General features: G+C 44.3%; 13 non-coding genes across 13 annotated transcripts; all 13 read right to left on the reverse strand.

The window, feature by feature from the left end:
* Positions 1-6,179: 6,179 nt before the first annotated feature.
* trnak-cuu (transfer RNA lysine (anticodon CUU)) lies at positions 6,180-6,252 on the reverse strand. Its single transcript has one exon. It is a non-coding gene; the product is annotated as a tRNA-Lys (tRNA).
* A 1,235-nt stretch (positions 6,253-7,487) lies between these two features.
* Positions 7,488-7,560, reverse strand: trnak-cuu (transfer RNA lysine (anticodon CUU)). The gene has a single exon. It is a non-coding gene; the product is annotated as a tRNA-Lys (tRNA).
* A 1,417-nt stretch (positions 7,561-8,977) lies between these two features.
* Positions 8,978-9,050, reverse strand: trnak-cuu (transfer RNA lysine (anticodon CUU)). The gene has a single exon. It is a non-coding gene; the product is annotated as a tRNA-Lys (tRNA).
* Positions 9,051-10,059: 1,009 nt separating this feature from the next.
* Positions 10,060-10,132, reverse strand: trnak-cuu (transfer RNA lysine (anticodon CUU)). Its single transcript has one exon. It is a non-coding gene; the product is annotated as a tRNA-Lys (tRNA).
* A 1,009-nt stretch (positions 10,133-11,141) lies between these two features.
* trnak-cuu (transfer RNA lysine (anticodon CUU)) lies at positions 11,142-11,214 on the reverse strand. The gene has a single exon. It is a non-coding gene; the product is annotated as a tRNA-Lys (tRNA).
* Positions 11,215-12,055: 841 nt separating this feature from the next.
* On the reverse strand, positions 12,056-12,128 carry trnak-cuu (transfer RNA lysine (anticodon CUU)). The gene has a single exon. It is a non-coding gene; the product is annotated as a tRNA-Lys (tRNA).
* Positions 12,129-12,969: 841 nt separating this feature from the next.
* On the reverse strand, positions 12,970-13,042 carry trnak-cuu (transfer RNA lysine (anticodon CUU)). The gene has a single exon. It is a non-coding gene; the product is annotated as a tRNA-Lys (tRNA).
* Positions 13,043-14,051: 1,009 nt separating this feature from the next.
* On the reverse strand, positions 14,052-14,124 carry trnak-cuu (transfer RNA lysine (anticodon CUU)). The gene has a single exon. It is a non-coding gene; the product is annotated as a tRNA-Lys (tRNA).
* Positions 14,125-15,105: 981 nt separating this feature from the next.
* On the reverse strand, positions 15,106-15,178 carry trnak-cuu (transfer RNA lysine (anticodon CUU)). Its single transcript has one exon. It is a non-coding gene; the product is annotated as a tRNA-Lys (tRNA).
* Positions 15,179-16,187: 1,009 nt separating this feature from the next.
* trnak-cuu (transfer RNA lysine (anticodon CUU)) lies at positions 16,188-16,260 on the reverse strand. Its single transcript has one exon. It is a non-coding gene; the product is annotated as a tRNA-Lys (tRNA).
* Positions 16,261-17,269: 1,009 nt separating this feature from the next.
* Positions 17,270-17,342, reverse strand: trnak-cuu (transfer RNA lysine (anticodon CUU)). Its single transcript has one exon. It is a non-coding gene; the product is annotated as a tRNA-Lys (tRNA).
* Positions 17,343-18,323: 981 nt separating this feature from the next.
* Positions 18,324-18,396, reverse strand: trnak-cuu (transfer RNA lysine (anticodon CUU)). Its single transcript has one exon. It is a non-coding gene; the product is annotated as a tRNA-Lys (tRNA).
* A 993-nt stretch (positions 18,397-19,389) lies between these two features.
* On the reverse strand, positions 19,390-19,462 carry trnak-cuu (transfer RNA lysine (anticodon CUU)). Its single transcript has one exon. It is a non-coding gene; the product is annotated as a tRNA-Lys (tRNA).
* Positions 19,463-20,900: the final 1,438 nt, after the last annotated feature.

Genomic DNA, 20,900 nt, shown 5'->3' on the forward strand with positions numbered 1-20,900 from the left:
TGGAAGCCTGGAAATTGTGTGTAGGCGTGAATTTTTTTTTTAACGCCCCAAAGTATCCTACCCCCCTTTCAGGTGTGGAGCGGGCTTCCACTTCTGGGTCAGAAAAATTGTGAGGGGGCCGCTGCATACAAGGTAATGCAGCTGTTCAGTGTTCTTTTGCTAAAAAGGTCAACGTGGGACCCCCCTCGCTCTGAGGTACGGCGTCTGCGCCTTGGTTGTTAATCGTGATCTGTTCTCCTCTGGTTTACTTTAAGAAAACGCTGAGCTGCTTCTTCAGCGTCAGTAACAGTGAAAACTGGGAAGGGCCGCAGCTCCTTTCGGGTAATTAATTTTTGGCTTACTCACGGTGGGGTCTGACCAGGGGGCTCGGGGGGATGAGATGACCGGGCTCACCACTTTTGGGTCCAGCCTAAGAACAGACTTGCCTGTCGGTCCATCTCCATCAGCCTGGTCACCTCTGCTGGTTCTCCGTCCACTGCGATGAGCTCTCTGCCATTAATAACCACATCTCAGCTCACGGTCCAGGCCCCAGCGCTTCGCTTGGGATTCTGGCAAGAGATTACACTTATTAACGAAGTCAGCTCACGTTATCACCCAGATTAGAAGAAATTAAACCGATAACAAACCCTGAGAGACTGGGGTATTGGTTATAACCTTAGAAGCAAGAACCAACTGAAAGGAATTAATAAAGTGAATAAAAAAGGGAGGAATCTTTAAATAACTTTAAATTAAAGATTCAACTTAAAACACAGTAGAGATTAATCTGAGAAGATTAATAACTCACATGGGGTAATCAGCAACAGTTCAATTAATAGAATTAAAGAAATTAAGTCAACCATTACCTTCAGTTAAGTATGGTTGCAAAAGGGGATTAATCAGAGATTAATAAAATAGTGATCCATCAATAAAAGTTCAGGTTAATAAAATCAGGAACTTACAGCGCGCCAACCATTAGTTTCCATGGAACCTGGTTGCAAAAGGAAATTACTCAAACAGATTCACAAAAATTGAGTGGTAGAAAAAGTTCAGGTTAATAAAATTAACAGAACTTAAAGCAAACCCAACCATTACCTTCAGTGAAGCAGTAGCATTAGCTTCAGTGAAGTAAGGTTGCAGAGGAAATCAATCACAAGATTAATAATCGTGTGATGAAAAATAAAAGTTCAAATTAATTAAATTAAAGAACTTAACAAAGCAACCAACCCTTAGTGAGGCGAGGTTGCCATTAACAGGTTTTAAAATACCCGTAGGAATCAGATAATGAGAGGGGAATAAAAATAGAAATATTTTCTTTCCCGATCAAAATTTAATGTTGTTATTTCATAAAAAACTTGGTGACAAATATTGTTTCGAGAGCCTCACACGGGCGGACCATTTATGTTGTGCAACTCATAGGTAGCTTGGCTGTCCAGTTATCAAGGCTAATGATAATTCTATTAAAGAATTATTAATAATTAATAAAGTTGACTATTTATCAAATTGTATTATCAAAAATGATAATTCTCGTAGGGGCACCACCGCCGGGGCCTTACTTCCGGTGGGATTCGATAACTAACAGCAGAAAATCAGTCTCATTATGATTTGAATTATCCTGCAGAACAGCAAATCTTACAGAATAACAGTGAAGGCGTGATATCCGAACACTAGGCTCTGCTTAAACAAATCAATCTGTGACCAAATCTTGCATGAAATAACACAACCACTCATAAAGAAATCAATCAGAATTTATTTACATACGGGTGTCAAAAGAGATGTAAATAAGTACCCGAATAAATCTGATGGCACACGACATTATTATAAAACCATTAACTAACAAGACAAACAACAATCAATAAAATGAAACATAAACGTTAAATGCATGGAATGAAAACAAAAAAGAAATCAAGCAATAATAACGAAGATACAGAACATCTACAGTTCAAACGGGGCTTCTGTGGTCTTTTAAAGATGGACGCGCCCTCTGGGCCACGTGCAATCGGACCGGATGGCGAACGCAGCATTTAAAACGTGCCTACGGCAGAAAACAACGACTACCAAATAATCAAACATGATAATGATAACAATGATGATGTAATCTCAACTCTGAACACAGATTTAGCTCTGTAACACGTTCTTAAGTTACTGATAAACAGAGATCCCGACTTCACACAGTTCTGAACCGTTCTTAGTCCTACTGATCTACCGTTCCCGATCACGTTTCCTCGGGGATCCGGATCGGATGCCTGCGGGTTCGGTGACTGGGCCGTCCCTTCCCTGAAACGGATTAGACAGCGGCGGGGCCGCCTCGTGCCGGGCCGTGGTTCCGGACCAAACGGAGGCTCACACGCATTCCTAGGCGCGGCGGGGGGACCGGTCTCTCCTTGCCGTGCTTCCCTCTCTGCGCCGGTCGCCGACGCGCGGCCGTCCGGGCCCCGGGAGAGCTCACGCCGGGCGAGACGCCGACCGTCCGTCCCCGATCCCTGCGCCGGTTGGCAGACAGGGGCTCAGAGCGGGGAGGGGGGTTCGGTCTGAGTCGCAGCTGTGTCCCGATCTGGTTGCCGGGAGCGCGTGGGCGTCGGAAGCTTGGATCTGTGAACTTAGAGGACAGAGTTAGTGGAAGCCGGAGGCTCCCCGGGGGACCGCCGCTTCAACGACCGGACCCCGCAGGGCCCGGTCCGGTGCGGGCCTCCTGCCTCCCCCCAGCCCGGGGGGAGAGAGAGGAGATGGGATCCTTTGGCCTGGCCAAAGATCCAGCGCCGATGAGATGAAGTTGAGAAGCGAGTCAATGGGAGCCGGAGCTCCGCAGGCCCGGTCCGTTGCGGGCCTTCCGCCTCCCCCCAGCCGGGGGGAGAGAAGGGAGATGGGATCCTTTGGTCCTGCTGCTCAGGAAGAGAGGTTGATCGGAAGAGAGAGAAGAGGAGCAGCGGCAGGGGTTTTGATCCTACGCGCGCTGCGGTGACGTCATCGGTGCCTCATTGCGATTGGATGAGCGCCGCTTGTAGGCGCCACCCCCCCCCCGCAAGGCATGCTGGGGGTTGTAGTTCAGGCAACAGCGCCATTTTATGAGGCACATTAAAGCGGAAAAGGGGGGGTTCAAAGAAGCAGTACCATTTTGAGGTCTGGTTTTGGGCTCCGCTGCATCCCGACCCCTGCTTAGGTGTCATAAAACCCCAAGGAAGTCTGTTTTCCCTGGCAGAAACCCTGCTGGGTCCTTGTTTTGATCTCCGGCCATGCAGTGGGGGTCGTAAACGGACTATCTCGACCCAGGCCGAGATAACCAGGAGTTAGCAGCAGGGGGTCGCAGGACTTCAGGATGAAGGGGCAAAGTCTGGTTTTACAGGTCCTCATAATCACAAAAATATACATTTATAAAAGTCCACATGATCACTGGGTGCGGCCCAACAATGTTGTTGTGTCTGTAATGTCAGGTTTAATCAGTGTTTCAGAGAAACCAGTTTTCCGTCTGGACTCCTCTGGACACCACCCAGACAGTTGAATGACAACATGTGACTAAACTTGTGATTTTCTAGTTTTTCGTAATTGTAGATGCTCACAAATTGGATATTTCGGAGGTGTCCATTTTTTAGGAGTTGGTGCAGTTGGAAGCCAACTACCTGGTGATGATGTCACCTACTCTCGTCCACTTGGCATTATGAGACAATTGGAGCGCATCTCAAGTTCAGCTTGACTACGTCAAAATCTGTGTAGACCTGGCGGTTATCAGGATGCTATGCTCCTCAAGCTAGCCTATAGCTAGCTAGTGCAAAATGTCCCACTATCTATGTCTCTACATACCTGTCTAGATGGTTTTGTATAAGATTAAGGGGGAATAGATACTAAATGATTGAATGAATTGAATCATGATCAATAACCTGCTGAACAGTTTCTGTAGTGTAGTGGTTATTCGGTTCATCGCAAATGCAAAAGGTCTCTGGTCTGAGTCTTACAGGCTGGACCTCTGGATCAGGACTGACGAGTAAACAGAAGATCCACAGTTTTATCTTAGAAAAACTTCATCAATTAAAGCTTTTTTAGCAGGCCAACGGCAACTGGTGTGTGGAGGAGTCATTTTCATCCTATTGACCTTTGTTCACTTGTAACAGTCATGTATGTCCATTGTACCAAATAGCTGGTCTCTCCATCGGGGAATCGAACCCCAGGCACAGATACTGCCCACTATACTAACATTGTCATAATTACAAATTATTTACAGTTTTTTACGATTGAATAAACACTAAAATCTAAAGTTTTGCCCAATTATGAAAACCTTACACTCAAGGAGCAAAACTCGGCCCCAGATTTGCACCACTGTAAGCACAATGAGTCCATTCACACTTTGTGCAAAACAATACACACGGTGATTTGAAACACTAACACAAACGTCTATGCATTAGACACAGAAGTATATCAAGATGTCACTTCCTTGCACTTCTAAAGCACTGACTGTCAAATTACCACACCTATGAGCCAGTTGATTGAACACTGCCATCAGGTATGCAAACACAAGATTGCTTAATTGTAGACACACCAATCAGGTTTAAGCACTATAAAAATGCAGCAGATGATTTCACCAAACTTAACCAAAATGGAAGGAAGAGGAAGAGGAAGAGTGAGGATGAGAGGGGGAATCGGAGAAGGAGGAGAAGGAGGCAGAGGCCGTGCCAGAGGCCGTGCCAGAGGTAGAGGCCGAGGTAGAGGAAGAGGAAGAGGAAGACTTCAAGCAGGAAGAGGTGAAGCTGAAAGGAGAAGAAGTCCAACTTTAAACAATGAAATTTGCGCAACTCTTGTGGACCATGTTGTGAACCATGGATTGACGCTGAGGGAGGCTGGACTGAGAGTCCAGCCAAATCTCAGAAGATTCACCGTGGCATCTGTCATAAGGGCATTCAGACTGGAAAACAGGTAAAAAAATTACCTGTTTACAGCTTCTTACTGCATGCACCCCATATCAGCACTTTTGCGCGGTAATCACCCAGAATGGGGTCCTCCACCGCCATGCCAACATGGGTCCGTATAAAACACCTCACATCCTTACATTTTTGGACAGAGTATACAAACTCACAATCATAAATAACATGCAGATCCAATACATTGTCACCTGGGACAATGTTTCATTCCACCGCTCTGCAGTGGTTCAGAAGTGGTTTACGCAGCACCCACATTACACAGTCCTTTTCCTGCCACCATATTCTCCATTTCTTAACCCAATTGAAGAATTTTTCTCTGCATGGCGGTGGAAGGTTTACGATCTGCACCCCCTGGCTCGGGTAGCCCTCATTCAGGCCATGGAGGAGGCCTGTGACCAGATTGAGGCCACAGCCATACAGGGGTGGATACGGCATGCACGGCGATTCTTTCCCCGCTGTCTTGCGAATGAGGATATCGCCTGTGATGTGGATGAAATTCTCTGGCCAGATCCAGCTAGGAGAAGAGACCAACAGTAGCAATTTATGTGCCGTGTTTTCTTTTTTTGGGGGGGGAGGGTTTGTACAGGATAAAATGTTATGTTCATGAAAACTGGGAAATGCTTTTTTTTCTTCACTATTTTGGCTTGAGTATATGGAAAAAATAAATAACATTATCAACAGCATTAGTCTTGTCTCCTGTGTGGTGTCTACAGTAATGCATACAAGTGTGTTTACTGTTCACTGTGTATTGTTTTGCAAAAAGTGTGAGCAGACATTGTGTTTACAGATGTGCAAATCTGAGCGATGTTTTGCAAATTCACTGTGTGCTTCACCCATACTACTCTATGCACTTAGAAGCAGAATTAGCCGAAAGTGTTTAAGGTTTTCAACAGCAGAGTGTAACTGGTGCAAACAGAGTTAAGTCATATGCAACGTGTGTGTTTCATATGGTAAAAAAATATGGTTTTGATAAGTTAGTGTATAGTTTTTACAAGAGTGGTTCATTTTGCAAAGGAGCTAAGGTGTTTTGCTAATCGGGTATGTGGTTGTGCTATTCGTGTGTATGGTTTTGCTAAACAAAACAAAACAATCAAAATTGTGTTTATTCAATCGTAAAAAACTGTAATCTAACCCTGGAATGTCATCAGACATGTGATGTCATTGATGATGTCACCAGTCTCACACCGAGTAAAATCCATCTCAGTGACCAGAACAGCAGTGGAGGTGATTCCTTTCTGCTAGCCTTCAACCTGGACTCTACACTTCAAACAAACTTCATAAATGTGACTTCAGCACCCAACGTGGGGTTCGAACCCACGACCCTGAGATTAAGAGTCTCATGCTCTACCGACTGAGCTAGCCGGGCTTCAGATGCTAGAAAATACGAACAATAATCGAAAAGTGTCTGTAATGTCAGGTTTAATCAGTGTTTCAGAGAAACCAGTTTTCCGTCTGGACTCCTCTGGACACCACCCAGACAGTTGAATGACAACATGTGACTAAACTTGTGATTTTCTAGTTTTTCGTAATTGTAGATGCTCACAAATTGGCTATTTCGGAGGTGTCCATTTTTTAGGAGTTGGTGCAGTTGGAAGCCAACTACCTGGTGATGATGTCACCTACTCTCGTCCACATGGCATTATGAGAAAACAGCTGCAACCGGACAGTGATGTGATGTGAAGGCAGAAAGGACTAGTTACACCGTGGAGAGGGAGAAGGAGGAATATAAATGTAAGTAACTTTAATATATAACCTTTTTAATTCAATTTAGTGTAAGGACAACGATTAAAAATTGTGGGTTTTTAATAGTATGTTAGGTTTTTGTTAGTTATCTTAGCTAAGTTATCCGTAAAAGTGAACTAAGTGTTATGACAACGTTATATATCGGTAGTTCGTTGTCTTTTCATGAAATAACTACTTTTCATTGCTGTGTTTTGACAGAGAATTTGTCCGGGAGCTGAAATAAATAGATGCAGAGAGAGCGACTCGACAGAGAGGAGAACTTGTTAATAATAAAATAAAATTAACTTCAATAGACTGATATGTAATAGAATAGAAACTAAATTATTGAATGAATTGAATCATGATCAATAACCTGCTGAACAGTTTCTGTAGTGTAGTGGTTATTCGGTTCATCGCAAATGCAAAAGGTCTCTGGTCTGAGTCTTACAGGCTGGACCTCTGGATCAGGACTGACGAGTGAACAGAACATCCACAGTTTTATCTTAGAAAAACATCATCAATTAAAGCTTTTTTAGCAGGCCAACGGCAACTGGTGTGTGGAGGAGTCATTTTCATCCTATTGACCTTTGTTCACTTGTATCAGTCATGTATGTCCATTGTACCAAATAGCTGGTCTCTCCATCGGGGAATCGAACCCCAGGCACAGATACTGCCCACTATACTAACATTGTCATAATTACAAATTATTTAATCTAACCCTGGAATGTCATCAGACATGTGATGTCATTGATGATGTCACCAGTCTCACACCGAGTAAAATCCATCTCAGTGACCAGAACAGCAGTGGAGGTGATTCCTTTCTGCTAGCCTTCAACCTGGACTCTACACTTCAAACAAACTTCATAAATGTGACTTCAGCGCCCAACGTGGGGCTCGAACCCACGACCCTGAGATTAAGAGTCTCATGCTCTACCGACTGAGCTAGCCGGGCTTCAGATGCTAGAAAATACGAACAATAATCGAAAAGTGTCTGTAATGTCAGGTTTAATCAGTGTTTCAGAGAAACCAGTTTTCCGTCTGGACTCCTCTGGACACCACCCAGACAGTTGAATGACAACATGTGACTAAACTTGTGATTTTCTAGTTTTTCGAAATTGTAGATGCTCACAAATTGGCTATTTCGGAGGTGTCCATTTTTTAGGAGTTGGTGCAGTTGGAAGCCAACTACCTGGTGATGATGTCACCTACTCTCGTCCACTTGGCATTATGAGACAATTGGAGCGCATCTCAAGTTCAGCTTGACTACGTCAAAATCTGTGTAGAACTGGCGGTTATCAGGATGCTATGCTCCTCAAGCTAGCTATAGCTAGCTAGTGCAAAATGTCCCACTATCTATGTCTCTACATACCTGTCTAGATGGTTTTGTATAAGATTAAGGGGGAATAGAAACTAAATTATTGAATGAACTCGGTGTGAGTTTTCCGACTGGACTCCTCTGGACACCACCCAGACAGTTGAATGACAACATGTGACTAAACTTGTGATTTTCTAGTTTTTCGAAATTGTAGATGCTCACAAATTGGCTATTTCGGAGGTGTCCATTTTTTAGGAGTTGGTGCAGTTGGAAGCCAACTACCTGGTGATGATGTTACCTACTCTCGTCCACTTGGCATTATGAGACAATTGGAGCGCATCACAAGTTCAGCTTGACTACGTCAAAATCTGTGTAGAACTGGCGGTTATCAGGATGCTATGCTCCTCAAGCTAGCTATAGCTAGCTAGTGCAAAATGTCCCACTATCTATGTCTCTACATACCTGTCTAGATGGTTTTGTATAAGATTAAGGGGGAATAGAAACTAAATTATTGAATGAATTGAATCATGATCAATAACCTGCTGCACAGTTTCTGTAGTGTAGTGGTTATTCGGTTCATCGCAAATGCAAAGGTCGCAAAAAGTCTCTGGTCTGAGTCTAACAGGCTGGACCTCTGGATCAGGGCCGACGAGTGAATAGAACATCCACAGTTTTATCTTAGAAAAACTTCATCAATTAAAGCTTTTTTAACAGGCCAACAGCAACTGGTGTGTGGAGGAGTCATTTTCATCCTATTGACCTTTGTTCACTTGTATCAGTCATATATGTCCATTGTACCAAATAGCTGGTCTCTCCATCGGGGAATCGAACCCCAGGCCCAGATACTGCCCACTATACTAACATTGTCATAATTACAAATTATTTAATCTAACCCCGGAATGTCATCAGACATGTGATGTCATTGATGATGTCACCAGTCTCACACCGAGTAAAATCCATCTCAGTGACCAGAACAGCAGTGGAGGTGATTCCTTTCTGCTAGCCTTCAACCTGGACTCTACACTTCAAACAAACTTCATAAATGTGACTTCAGCGCCCAACGTGGGGCTCGAACCCACGACCCTGAGATTAAGAGTCTCATGCTCTACCGACTGAGCTAGCCGGGCTTCAGATGCTAGAAAATACGAACAATAATCGAAAAGTGTCTGTAATGTCAGGTTTAATCAGTGTTTCAGAGAAACCAGTTTTCCGTCTGGACTCCTCTGGACACCACCCAGACAGTTGAATGACAACATGTGACTAAACTTGTGATTTTCTAGTTTTTCGAAATTGTAGATGCTCACAAATTGGCTATTTCGGAGGTGTCCATTTTTTAGGAGTTGGTGCAGTTGGAAGCCAACTACCTGGTGATGATGTTACCTACTCTCGTCCACTTGGCATTATGAGACAATTGGAGCGCATCACAAGTTCAGCTTGACTACGTCAAAATCTGTGTAGAACTGGCGGTTATCAGGATGCTATGCTCCTCAAGCTAGCTATAGCTAGCTAGTGCAAAATGTCCCACTATCTATGTCTCTACATACCTGTCTAGATGGTTTTGTATAAGATTAAGGGGGAATAGAAACTAAATTATTGAATGAATTGAATCATGATCAATAACCTGCTGCACAGTTTCTGTAGTGTAGTGGTTATTCGGTTCATCGCAAATGCAAAGGTCGCAAAAAGTCTCTGGTCTGAGTCTAACAGGCTGGACCTCTGGATCAGGGCCGACGAGTGAATAGAACATCCACAGTTTTATCTTAGAAAAACTTCATCAATTAAAGCTTTTTTAACAGGCCAACAGCAACTGGTGTGTGGAGGAGTCATTTTCATCCTATTGACCTTTGTTCACTTGTATCAGTCATATATGTCCATTGTACCAAATAGCTGGTCTCTCCATCGGGGAATCGAACCCCAGGCCCAGATACTGCCCACTATACTAACATTGTCATAATTACAAATTATTTAATCTAACCCCGGAATGTCATCAGACATGTGATGTCATTGATGATGTCACCAGTCTCACACCGAGTAAAATCCATCTCAGTGACCAGAACAGCAGTGGAGGTGATTCCTTTCTGCTAGCCTTCAACCTGGACTCTACACTTCAAACAAACTTCATAAATGTGACTTCAGCGCCCAACGTGGGGCTCGAACCCACGACCCTGAGATTAAGAGTCTCATGCTCTACCGACTGAGCTAGCCGGGCTTCAGATGCTAGAAAATACGAACAATAATCGAAAAGTGTCTGTAATGTCAGGTTTAATCAGTGTTTCAGAGAAACCAGTTTTCCGTCTGGACTCCTCTGGACACCACCCAGACAGTTGAATGACAACATGTGACTAAACTTGTGATTTTCTAGTTTTTCGAAATTGTAGATGCTCACAAATTGGCTATTTCGGAGGTGTCCATTTTTTAGGAGTTGGTGCAGTTGGAAGCCAACTACCTGGTGATGATGTCACCTACTCTCGTCCACTTGGCATTATGAGACAATTGGAGCGCATCACAAGTTCAGCTTGACTACGTCAAAATCTGTGTAGAACTGGCGGTTATCAGGATGCTATGCTCCTCAAGCTAGCTATAGCTAGCTAGTGCAAAATGTCCCACTATCTATGTCTCTACATACCTGTCTAGATGGTTTTGTATAAGATTAAGGGGGAATAGAAACTAAATTATTGAATGAATTGAATCATGATCAATAACCTGCTGCACAGTTTCTGTAGTGTAGTGGTTATTCGGTTCATCGCAAATGCAAAGGTCGCAAAAAGTCTCTGGTCTGAGTCTAACAGGCTGGACCTCTGGATCAGGGCCGACGAGTGAATAGAACATCCACAGTTTTATCTTAGAAAAACTTCATCAATTAAAGCTTTTTTAGCAGGCCAACAGCAACTGGTGTGTGGAGGAGTCATTTTCATCCTATTGACCTTTGTTCACTTGTATCAGTCATGTATGTCCATTGTACCAAATAGCTGGTCTCTCCATCGGGGAATCGAACCCCAGGCCCAGATACTGCCCACTATACTAACATTGTCATAATTACAAATTATTTAATCTAACCCTGGAATGTCATCAGACATGTGATGTCATTGATGATGTCACCAGTCTCACACCGAGTAAAATCCATCTCAGTGACCAGAACAGCAGTGGAGGTGATTCCTTTCTGCTAGCCTTCAACCTGGACTCTACACTTCAAACAAACTTCATAAATGTGACTTCAGCGCCCAACGTGGGGCTCGAACCCACGACCCTGAGATTAAGAGTCTCATGCTCTACCGACTGAGCTAGCCGGGCTTCAGATGCTAGAAAATACGAACAATAATCGAAAAGTGTCTGTAATGTCAGGTTTAATCAGTGTTTCAGAGAAACCAGTTTTCCGTCTGGACTCCTCTGGACACCACCCAGACAGTTGAATGACAACATGTGACTAAACTTGTGATTTTCTAGTTTTTCGAAATTGTAGATGCTCACAAATTGGCTATTTCGGAGGTGTCCATTTTTTAGGAGTTGGTGCAGTTGGAAGCCAACTACCTGGTGATGATGTCACCTACTCTCGTCCACTTGGCATTATGAGACAATTGGAGCGCATCTCAAGTTCAGCTTGACTACGTCAAAATCTGTGTAGAACTGGCGGTTATCAGGATGCTATGCTCCTCAAGCTTCGGTTCATCGCAAATGTAAAAGGTCTCTGGTCTGAGTCTTACAGGCTGGACCTCTGGATCAGGACTGACGAGTGAACAGAACATCCACAGTTTTATCTTAGAAAAACATCATCAATTAAAGCTTTTTTAGCAGGCCAACGGCAACTGGTGTGTGGAGGAGTCATTTTCATCCTATTGACCTTTGTTCACTTGTATCAGTCATGTATGTCCATTGTACCAAATAGCTGGTCTCTCCATCGGGGAATCGAACCCCAGGCACAGATACTGCCCACTATACTAACATTGTCATAATTACAATTTATTTAATCTAACCCTGGAATGTCATCAGACATGTGATGTCATTGATGATGTCACCAGTCTCACACCGAGTAAAATCCATCTCAGTGACCAGAACAGCAGTGGAGGTGATTCCTTTCTGCTAGCCTTCAACCTGGACTCTACACTTCAAACAAACTTCATAAATGTGACTTCAGCACCCAACGTGGGGCTCGAACCCACAACCCTGAGATTAAGAGTCTCATGCTCTACCGACTGAGCTAGCCAGGCTTCAGATGCTAGAAAATACGAACAATAATCGAAAAGTGTCTGTAATGTCAGGTTTAATCAGTGTTTCAGAGAAACCAGTTTTCCGTCTGGACTCCTCTGGACACCACCCAGACAGTTGAATGACAACATGTGACTAAACTTGTGATTTTCTAGTTTTTCGAAATTGTAGATGCTCACAAATTGGCTATTTCGGAGGTGTCCATTTTTTAGGAGTTGGTGCAGTTGGAAGCCAACTACCTGGTGATGATGTCACCTACTCTCGTCCACTTGGCATTATGAGACAATTGGAGCGCATCTCAAGTTCAGCTTGACTACGTCAAAATCTGTGTAGAACTGGCGGTTATCAGGATGCTATGCTCCTCAAGCTTCGGTTCATCGCAAATGCAAAAGGTCTCTGGTCTGAGTCTTACAGGCTGGACCTCTGGATCAGGACTGACGAGTGAACAGAACATCCACAGTTTTATCTTAGAAAAACATCATCAATTAAAGCTTTTTTAGCAGGCCAACGGCAACTGGTGTGTGGAGGAGTCATTTTCATCCTATTGACCTTTGTTCACTTGTATCAGTCATGTATGTCCATTGTACCAAATAGCTGGTCTCTCCATCGGGGAATCGAACCCCAGGCACAGATACTGCCCACTATACTAACATTGTCATAATTACAATTTATTTAATCTAACCCTGGAATGTCATCAGACATGTGATGTCATTGATGATGTCACCAGTCTCACACCGAGTAAAATCCATCTCAGTGACCAGAACAGCAGTGGAGGTGATTCCTTTCTGCTAGCCTTCAACCTGGACTCTACACTTCAAACAAACTTCATAAATGTGACTTCAGCACCCAACGTGGGGCTCGAACCCACAACCCTGAGATTAAGAGTCTCATGCTCTACCGACTGAGCTAGCCGGGCTTCAGATGCTAGAAAATACGAACAATAATCGAAAAGTGTCTGTAATGTCAGGTTTAATCAGTGTTTCAGAGAAACCAGTTTTCCGTCTGGACTCCTCTGGACACCACCCAGACAGTTGAATGACAACATGTGACTAAACTTGTGATTTTCTAGTTTTTCGAAATTGTAGATGCTCACAAATTGGCTATTTCGGAGGTGTCCATTTTTTAGGAGTTGGTGCAGTTGGAAGCCAACTACCTGGTGATGATGTCACCTACTCTCGTCCACTTGGCATTATGAGACAATTGGAGCGCATCACAAGTTCAGCTTGACTACGTCAAAATCTGTGTAGAACTGGCGGTTATCAGGATGCTATGCTCCTCAAGCTAGCTATAGCTAGCTAGTGCAAAATGTCCCACTATCTATGTCTCTACATACATGTCTAGATGGTTTTGTATAAGATTAAGGGGGAATAGAAACTAAATTATTGAATGAATTGAATCATGATCAATAACCTGCTGCACAGTTTCTGTAGTGTAGTGGTTATTCGGTTCATCGCAAATGCAAAGGTCGCAAAAAGTCTCTGGTCTGAGTCTAACAGGCTGGACCTCTGGATCAGGGCCGACGAGTGAATAGAACATCCACAGTTTTATCTTAGAAAAACTTCATCAATTAAAGCTTTTTTAGCAGGCCAACAGCAACTGGTGTGTGGAGGAGTCATTTTCATCCTATTGACCTTTGTTCACTTGTATCAGTCATGTATGTCCATTGTACCAAATAGCTGGTCTCTCCATCGGGGAATCGAACCCCAGGCCCAGATACTGCCCACTATACTAACATTGTCATAATTACAAATTATTTAATCTAACCCTGGAATGTCATCAGACATGTGATGTCATTGATGATGTCACCAGTCTCACACCGAGTAAAATCCATCTCAGTGACCAGAACAGCAGTGGAGGTGATTCCTTTCTGCTAGCCTTCAACCTGGACTCTACACTTCAAACAAACTTCATAAATGTGACTTCAGCGCCCAACGTGGAGCTCGAACCCACGACCCTGAGATTAAGAGTCTCATGCTCTACCGACTGAGCTAGCCGGGCTTCAGATGCTAGAAAATACGAACAATAATCGAAAAGTGTCTGTAATGTCAGGTTTAATCAGTGTTTCAGAGAAACCAGTTTTCCGTCTGGACTCCTCTGGACACCACCCAGACAGTTGAATGACAACATGTGACTAAACTTGTGATTTTCTAGTTTTTCGTAATTGTAGATGCTCACAAATTGGTGTCCATTTTTTAGGAGTTGGTGCAGTTGGAAGCCAACTACCTGGTGATGATGTCACCTACTCTCGTCCACTTGGCATTATGAGACAATTGGAGCGCATCTCAAGTTCAGCTTGACTACGTCAAAATCTGTGTAGACCTGGCGGTTATCAGGATGCTATGCTCCTCAAGCTAGCCTATAGCTAGCTAGTGCAAAATGTCTCACTATCTATGTCTCTACATACCTGTCTAGATGGTTTTGTATAAGATTAAGGGGGAATAGAAACTAAATTATTGAATGAATTGAATCATGATCAATAACCTGCTGCACAGTTTCTGTAGTGTAGTGGTTATTCGGTTCATCGCAAATGCAAAGGTCGCAAAAGGTCTCTGGTCTGAGTCTAACAGGCTGGACCTCTGGATCAGGACTGACGAGTGAACAGAACATCCACAGTTTTATCTTAGAAAAACTTCATCAATTAAAGCTTTTCTGGCAGGCCAACGGCAACTGGTGTGTGGAGGAGTCATTTTCGTCCTATTGACCTTTGTTCACTTGTATCAGTCATGTATGTCCATTGTACCAATAGCTGGTCTATCCATCGGGGAATCGAACCCCAGGCACAGATACTGCCCCACTATACTAACATTGTCATAATTACGAATTATTTAATCTAAGAATGTGATGTCATTGATGATGTCACCAGTCTCACACCGAGTAAAATCCATCTCAGTGACCAGAACAGCAGTGGAGGTGATTCCTTTCTGCTAGCCTTCAAACTGGACTCTACACTTCAAACAAACTTCATAAATGTGACTTCAGCGCCGAACGTGGGGCTCGAACCCACGATCCTGAGATTAAGAGTCTCATGCTCTACCGACTGAGCTAGCCGGGCTTCAGATGCTAGAAAATACGAACAATAATCGAAAAGTGTCTGTAATGTCAGGTTTAATCAGTGTTTCATAGAAACCAGTTTTCCGTCTGGACTGCTCTGGACACCACCCAGACAGTTGAATGACAACATGTGACTAAACTTGTGATTTTCTAGTTTTTCGAAATTGTAGATGCTCACAAATTGGCTATTTCGGAGGTGTCCATTTTTTAGGAGTTGGTGCAGTTGGAAGCCAACTACCTGGTGATGATGTCACCTACTCTCGTCCACTTGGCATTATGAGACAATTGGAGCGCATCACAAGTTCAGCTTGACTACGTCAAAATCTGTGTAGAACTGGCGGTTATCAGGATGCTATGCTCCTCAAGCTAGCTATAGCTAGCTAGTGCAAAATGTCCCACTATCTATGTCTCTACATACCTGTCTAGATGGTTTTGTATAAGATTAAGGGGGAATAGAAACTAAATTATTGAATGAATTGAATCATGATCAATAACCTGCTGCACAGTTTCTGTAGTGTAGTGGTTATTCGGTTCATCGCAAATGCAAAGGTCGCAAAAAGTCTCTGGTCTGAGTCTAACAGGCTGGACCTCTGGATCAGGGCCGACGAGTGAATAGAACATCCACAGTTTTATCTTAGAAAAACTTCATCAATTAAAGCTTTTTTAGCAGGCCAACAGCAACTGGTGTGTGGAGGAGTCATTTTCATCCTATTGACCTTTGTTCACTTGTATCAGTCATATATGTCCATTGTACCAAATAGCTGGTCTCTCCATCGGGGAATCGAACCCCAGGCCCAGATACTGCCCACTATACTAACATTGTCATAATTACAAATTATTTAATCTAACCCTGGAATGTCATCAAACATGTGATGTCATTGATGATGTCACCAGTCTCACACCGAGTAAAATCCATCTCAGTGACCAGAACAGCAGTGGAGGTGATTCCTTTCTGCTAGCCTTCAACCTGGACTCTACACTTCAAACAAACTTCATAAATGTGACTTCAGCGCCCAACGTGGGGCTCGAACCCACGACCCTGAGATTAAGAGTCTCATGCTCTACCGACTGAGCTAGCCGGGCTTCAGATGCTAGAAAATACGAACAATAATCGAAAAGTGTCTGTAATGTCAGGTTTAATCAGTGTTTCAGAGAAACCAGTTTTCCGTCTGGACTCCTCTGGACACCACCCAGACAGTTGAATGACAACATGTGACTAAACTTGTGATTTTCTAGTTTTTCGAAATTGTAGATGCTCACAAATTGGCTATTTCGGAGGTGTCCATTTTTTAGGAGTTGGTGCAGTTGGAAGCCAACTACCTGGTGATGATGTCACCTACTCTCGTCCACTTGGCATTATGAGACAATTGGAGCGCATCACAAGTTCAGCTTGACTACGTCAAAATCTGTGTAGAACTGGCGGTTATCAGGATGCTATGCTCCTCAAGCTAGCTATAGCTAGCTAGTGCAAAATGTCCCACTATCTATGTCTCTACATACCTGTCTAGATGGTTTTGTATAAGATTAAGGGGGAATAGAAACTAAATTATTGAATGAATTGAATCATGATCAATAACCTGCTGCACATTTTCTGTAGTGTAGTGGTTATTCGGTTCATCGCAAATGCAAAGGTCGCAAAAAGTCTCTGTTCTGAGTCTAACAGGCTGGACCTCTGGATCAGGGCCGACGAGTGAATAGAACATCCACAGTTTTATCTTAGAAAAACTTCATCAATTAAAGCTTTTTTAGCAGGCCAACAGCAACTGGTGTGTGGAGGAGTCATTTTCATCCTATTGACCTTTGTTCACTTGTATCAGTCATGTATGTCCATTGTACCAAATAGCTGGTCTCTCCATCGGGGAATCGAACCCCAGGCCCAGATACTGCCCACTATACTAACATTGTCATAATTACAAATTATTTAATCTAACCCTGGAATGTCATCAGACATGTGATGTCATTGATGATGTCACCAGTCTCACACCGAGTAAAATCCATCTCAGTGACCAGAACAGCAGTGGAGGTGATTCCTTTCTGCTAGCCTTCAACCTGGACTCTACACTTCAAACAAACTTCATAAATGTGACTTCAGCGCCCAACGTGGAGCTCGAACCCACGACCCTGAGATTAAGAGTCTCATGCTCTACCGACTGAGCTAGCCGGGCTTCAGATGCTAGAAAATACGAACAATAATCGAAAAGTGTCTGTAATGTCAGGTTTAATCAGTGTTTCAGAGAAACCAGTTTTCCGTCTGGACTCCTCTGGACACCACCCAGACAGTTGAATGACAACATGTGACTAAACTTGTGATTTTCTAGTTTTTCGTAATTGTAGATGCTCACAAATTGGTGTCCATTTTTTAGGAGTTGGTGCAGTTGGAAGCCAACTACCTGGTGATGATGTCACCTACTCTCGTCCACTTGGCATTATGAGACAATTGGAGCGCATCTCAAGTTCAGCTTGACTACGTCAAAATCTGTGTAGACCTGGCGGTTATCAGGATGCTATGCTCCTCAAGCTAGCCTATAGCTAGCTAGTGCAAAATGTCTCACTATCTATGTCTCTACATACCTGTCTAGATGGTTTTGTATAAGATTAAGGGGGAATAGAAACTAAATTATTGAATGAATTGAATCATGATCAATAACCTGCTGCACAGTTTCTGTAGTGTAGTGGTTATTCGGTTCATCGCAAATGCAAAGGTCGCAAAAGGTCTCTGGTCTGAGTCTAACAGGCTGGACCTCTGGATCAGGACTGACGAGTGAACAGAACATCCACAGTTTTATCTTAGAAAAACTTCATCAATTAAAGCTTTTCTGGCAGGCCAACGGCAACTGGTGTGTGGAGGAGTCATTTTCGTCCTATTGACCTTTGTTCACTTGTATCAGTCATGTATGTCCATTGTACCAATAGCTGGTCTCTCCATCGGGGAATCGAACCCCAGGCACAGATACTGCCCCACTATACTAACATTGTCATAATTACGAATTATTTAATCTAAGAATGTGATGTCATTGATGATGTCACCAGTCTCACACCGAGTAAAATCCATATCAGTGACCAGAACAGCAGTGGAGGTGATTCCTTTCTGCTAGCCTTCAACCTGGACTCTACACTTCAAACAAACTTCATAAATGTGACTTCAGCGCCGAACGTGGGGCTCGAACCCACGATCCTGAGATTAAGAGTCTCATGCTCTACCGACTGAGCTAGCCGGGCTTCAGATGCTAGAAAATACGAACAATAATCGAAAAGTGTCTGTAATGTCAGGTTTAATCAGTGTTTCATAGAAACCAGTTTTCCGTCTGGACTCCTCTGGACACCACCCAGACAGTTGAATGACAACATGTGACTAAACTTGTGATTTTCTAGTTTTTCGAAATTGTAGATGCTCACAAATTGGCTATTTCGGAGGTGTCCATTTTTTAGGAGTTGGTGCAGTTGGAAGCCAACTACCTGGTGATGATGTCACCTACTCTCGTCCACTTGGCATTATGAGACAATTGGAGCGCATCTCAAGTTCAGCTTGACTACGTCAAAATCTGTGTAGAACTGGCGGTTATCAGGATGCTATGCTCCTCAAGCTAGCTATAGCTAGCTAGTGCAAAATATCTCACTATCTATGTCTCTACATACCTGTCTAGATGGTTTTGTATAAGATTAAGGGGGAATAGAAACTAAATTATTGAATGAATTGAATCATGATCAATAACCTGCTGCACAGTTTCTGTAGTGTAGTGGTTATTCGGTTCATCGCAAATGCAAAGGTCGCAAAAGGTCTCTGGTCTGAGTCTAACAGGCTGGACCTCTGGATCAGGACTGACGAGTGAATAGAACATCCACAGTTTTATCTTAGAAAAACTTCATCAATTAAAGCTTTTCTGGCAGGCCAACGGCAACTGGTGTGTGGAGGAGTCATTTTCGTCCTATTGACCTTTGTTCACTTGTATCAGTCATGTATGTCCATTGTACCAAATAGCTGGTCTCTCCATCGGGGAATCGAACCCCAGGTACAGATACTGCCCCACTATACTAACATTGTCATAATTACGAATTATTTAATCTAAGAATGTGATGTCATTGATGATGTCACCAGTCTCACACCGAGTAAAATCCATCTCAGTGACCAGAACAGCAGTGGAGGTGATTCCTTTCTGCTAGCCTTCAACCTGGACTCTACACTTCAAACAAACTTCATAAATGTGACTTGAGCGCCCAACGTGGGGCTCGAACCCACGACCCTGAGATTAAGAGTCTCATGCTCTACCGACTGAGCTAGCCGGGCTTCAGATGCTAGAAAATACGAACAATAATCGAAAAGTGTCTGTAATGTCAGGTTTAATCAGTGTTTCAGAGAAACCAGTTTTCCGTCTGGACTCCTCTGGACACCACCCAGACAGTTGAATGACAACATGTGACTAAACTTGTGATTTTCTAGTTTTTCGTAATTGTAGATGCTCACAAATTGGATATTTCGGAGGTGTCCATTTTCATAGCTTCATGGCTGTCCGTACCAGGCAGGATATCTGCGACCTCAGCTACACAGTCAAGTTATCATACCAGGCTGTGATACCACACATGACCATACTTGACCAAAAAAAAAAAATATATATATATATATTTTTTTTTAAATAATAGTGATGCATCGAATGTTCGGCCGAAAGGGGGGTCTGGGGCGCGGGCCTCTGGTGGCCCCTGGGGGGCGGTGGGGCCCTGTCCCTGGCCGGTGGGGGCCTTGGGGGCCTATGGGGGGGTTGCCTCATGGCGGTGGGGTGGCTGGGGGGGGCTCGGGCGGGGGGGCGGTGGCTTGGGCATCTCCGGTTTTCCCGGGAGGGGCTGGGCCGTGGGCGTGGGGGTCCCGCTCGGAGGGCCCGGCCCTGCCTGGGTGGGGGGTGGCTGTCTGCGCTGGGGGGGCATTGCTGCCTTGGTCCTCCGTCGCTGGGCGGGGGCCGAGTGCCCCTGCGGATGTGGGGACTCCGTGACCCTTGGGGTGTCCGCCGGGGTGGCCCCGGGGGGGGGGGGTGGGGCCGGGTCCGGGGATCGGGCCTCCCCTGACCGGGGGATGCACGGGCGGGCGCGGCGGCGGGGTGGCACCATTCCCAGGTGTCTATGTCTTATGTTGTCAGTATGAATGGGGGGATGTTGGACCGTTTCCCCCTCCGTCTGGGGGCTCCGGCGGCGCCGGGGGCGCCCGTGGAGGTACGGTGTGGCCCTGGCCCGGCTCGGAGGGCCCTGGCCCGGCTCGGAGGGCCGGCCCCCGTCTACTGGATGGCCGGTGGGGGATTTTAACACAATATGGTTGTTTTCATATCATTGCACAAATGTCTCCACTTCAGAGCCATAGTCAAGCTGGCTGCCATCACTGCCAAGTAGGCCCAGTATGGCTGTTTCAACTTAATGATGTTCCCATGATGGGTGATCAGTGGAGATGGACTCACTTTTGAAGCCTAGTGGTCATTTCGGGGACTGCACATTCTGCCATCTCCGTGTTGGCATCTAATAAGCAAGATAAATGTAACCCCTTGGTGGGGTACAGCCCCAAATGGGCTAAAATGGACGGAAAAAATATCTAACCTGACAGGCAGTGCTGGATTCATTACCCAAGAAAGTTATATCTATTCCTGATAACATTACAAAAATATTATTAGGGCCCGAGCACTGAAAGTGCAAAGGCCCTGTTGTATCTGTAGGAATTTTTTTTCTTCTCATTTTTATTTTTCCGA

Source organism: Cololabis saira, chromosome 4 (genome assembly GCF_033807715.1).
Source record: "Cololabis saira isolate AMF1-May2022 chromosome 4, fColSai1.1, whole genome shotgun sequence".
NCBI classification, from domain to species: Eukaryota; Metazoa; Chordata; class Actinopteri; order Beloniformes; family Belonidae; genus Cololabis; species Cololabis saira.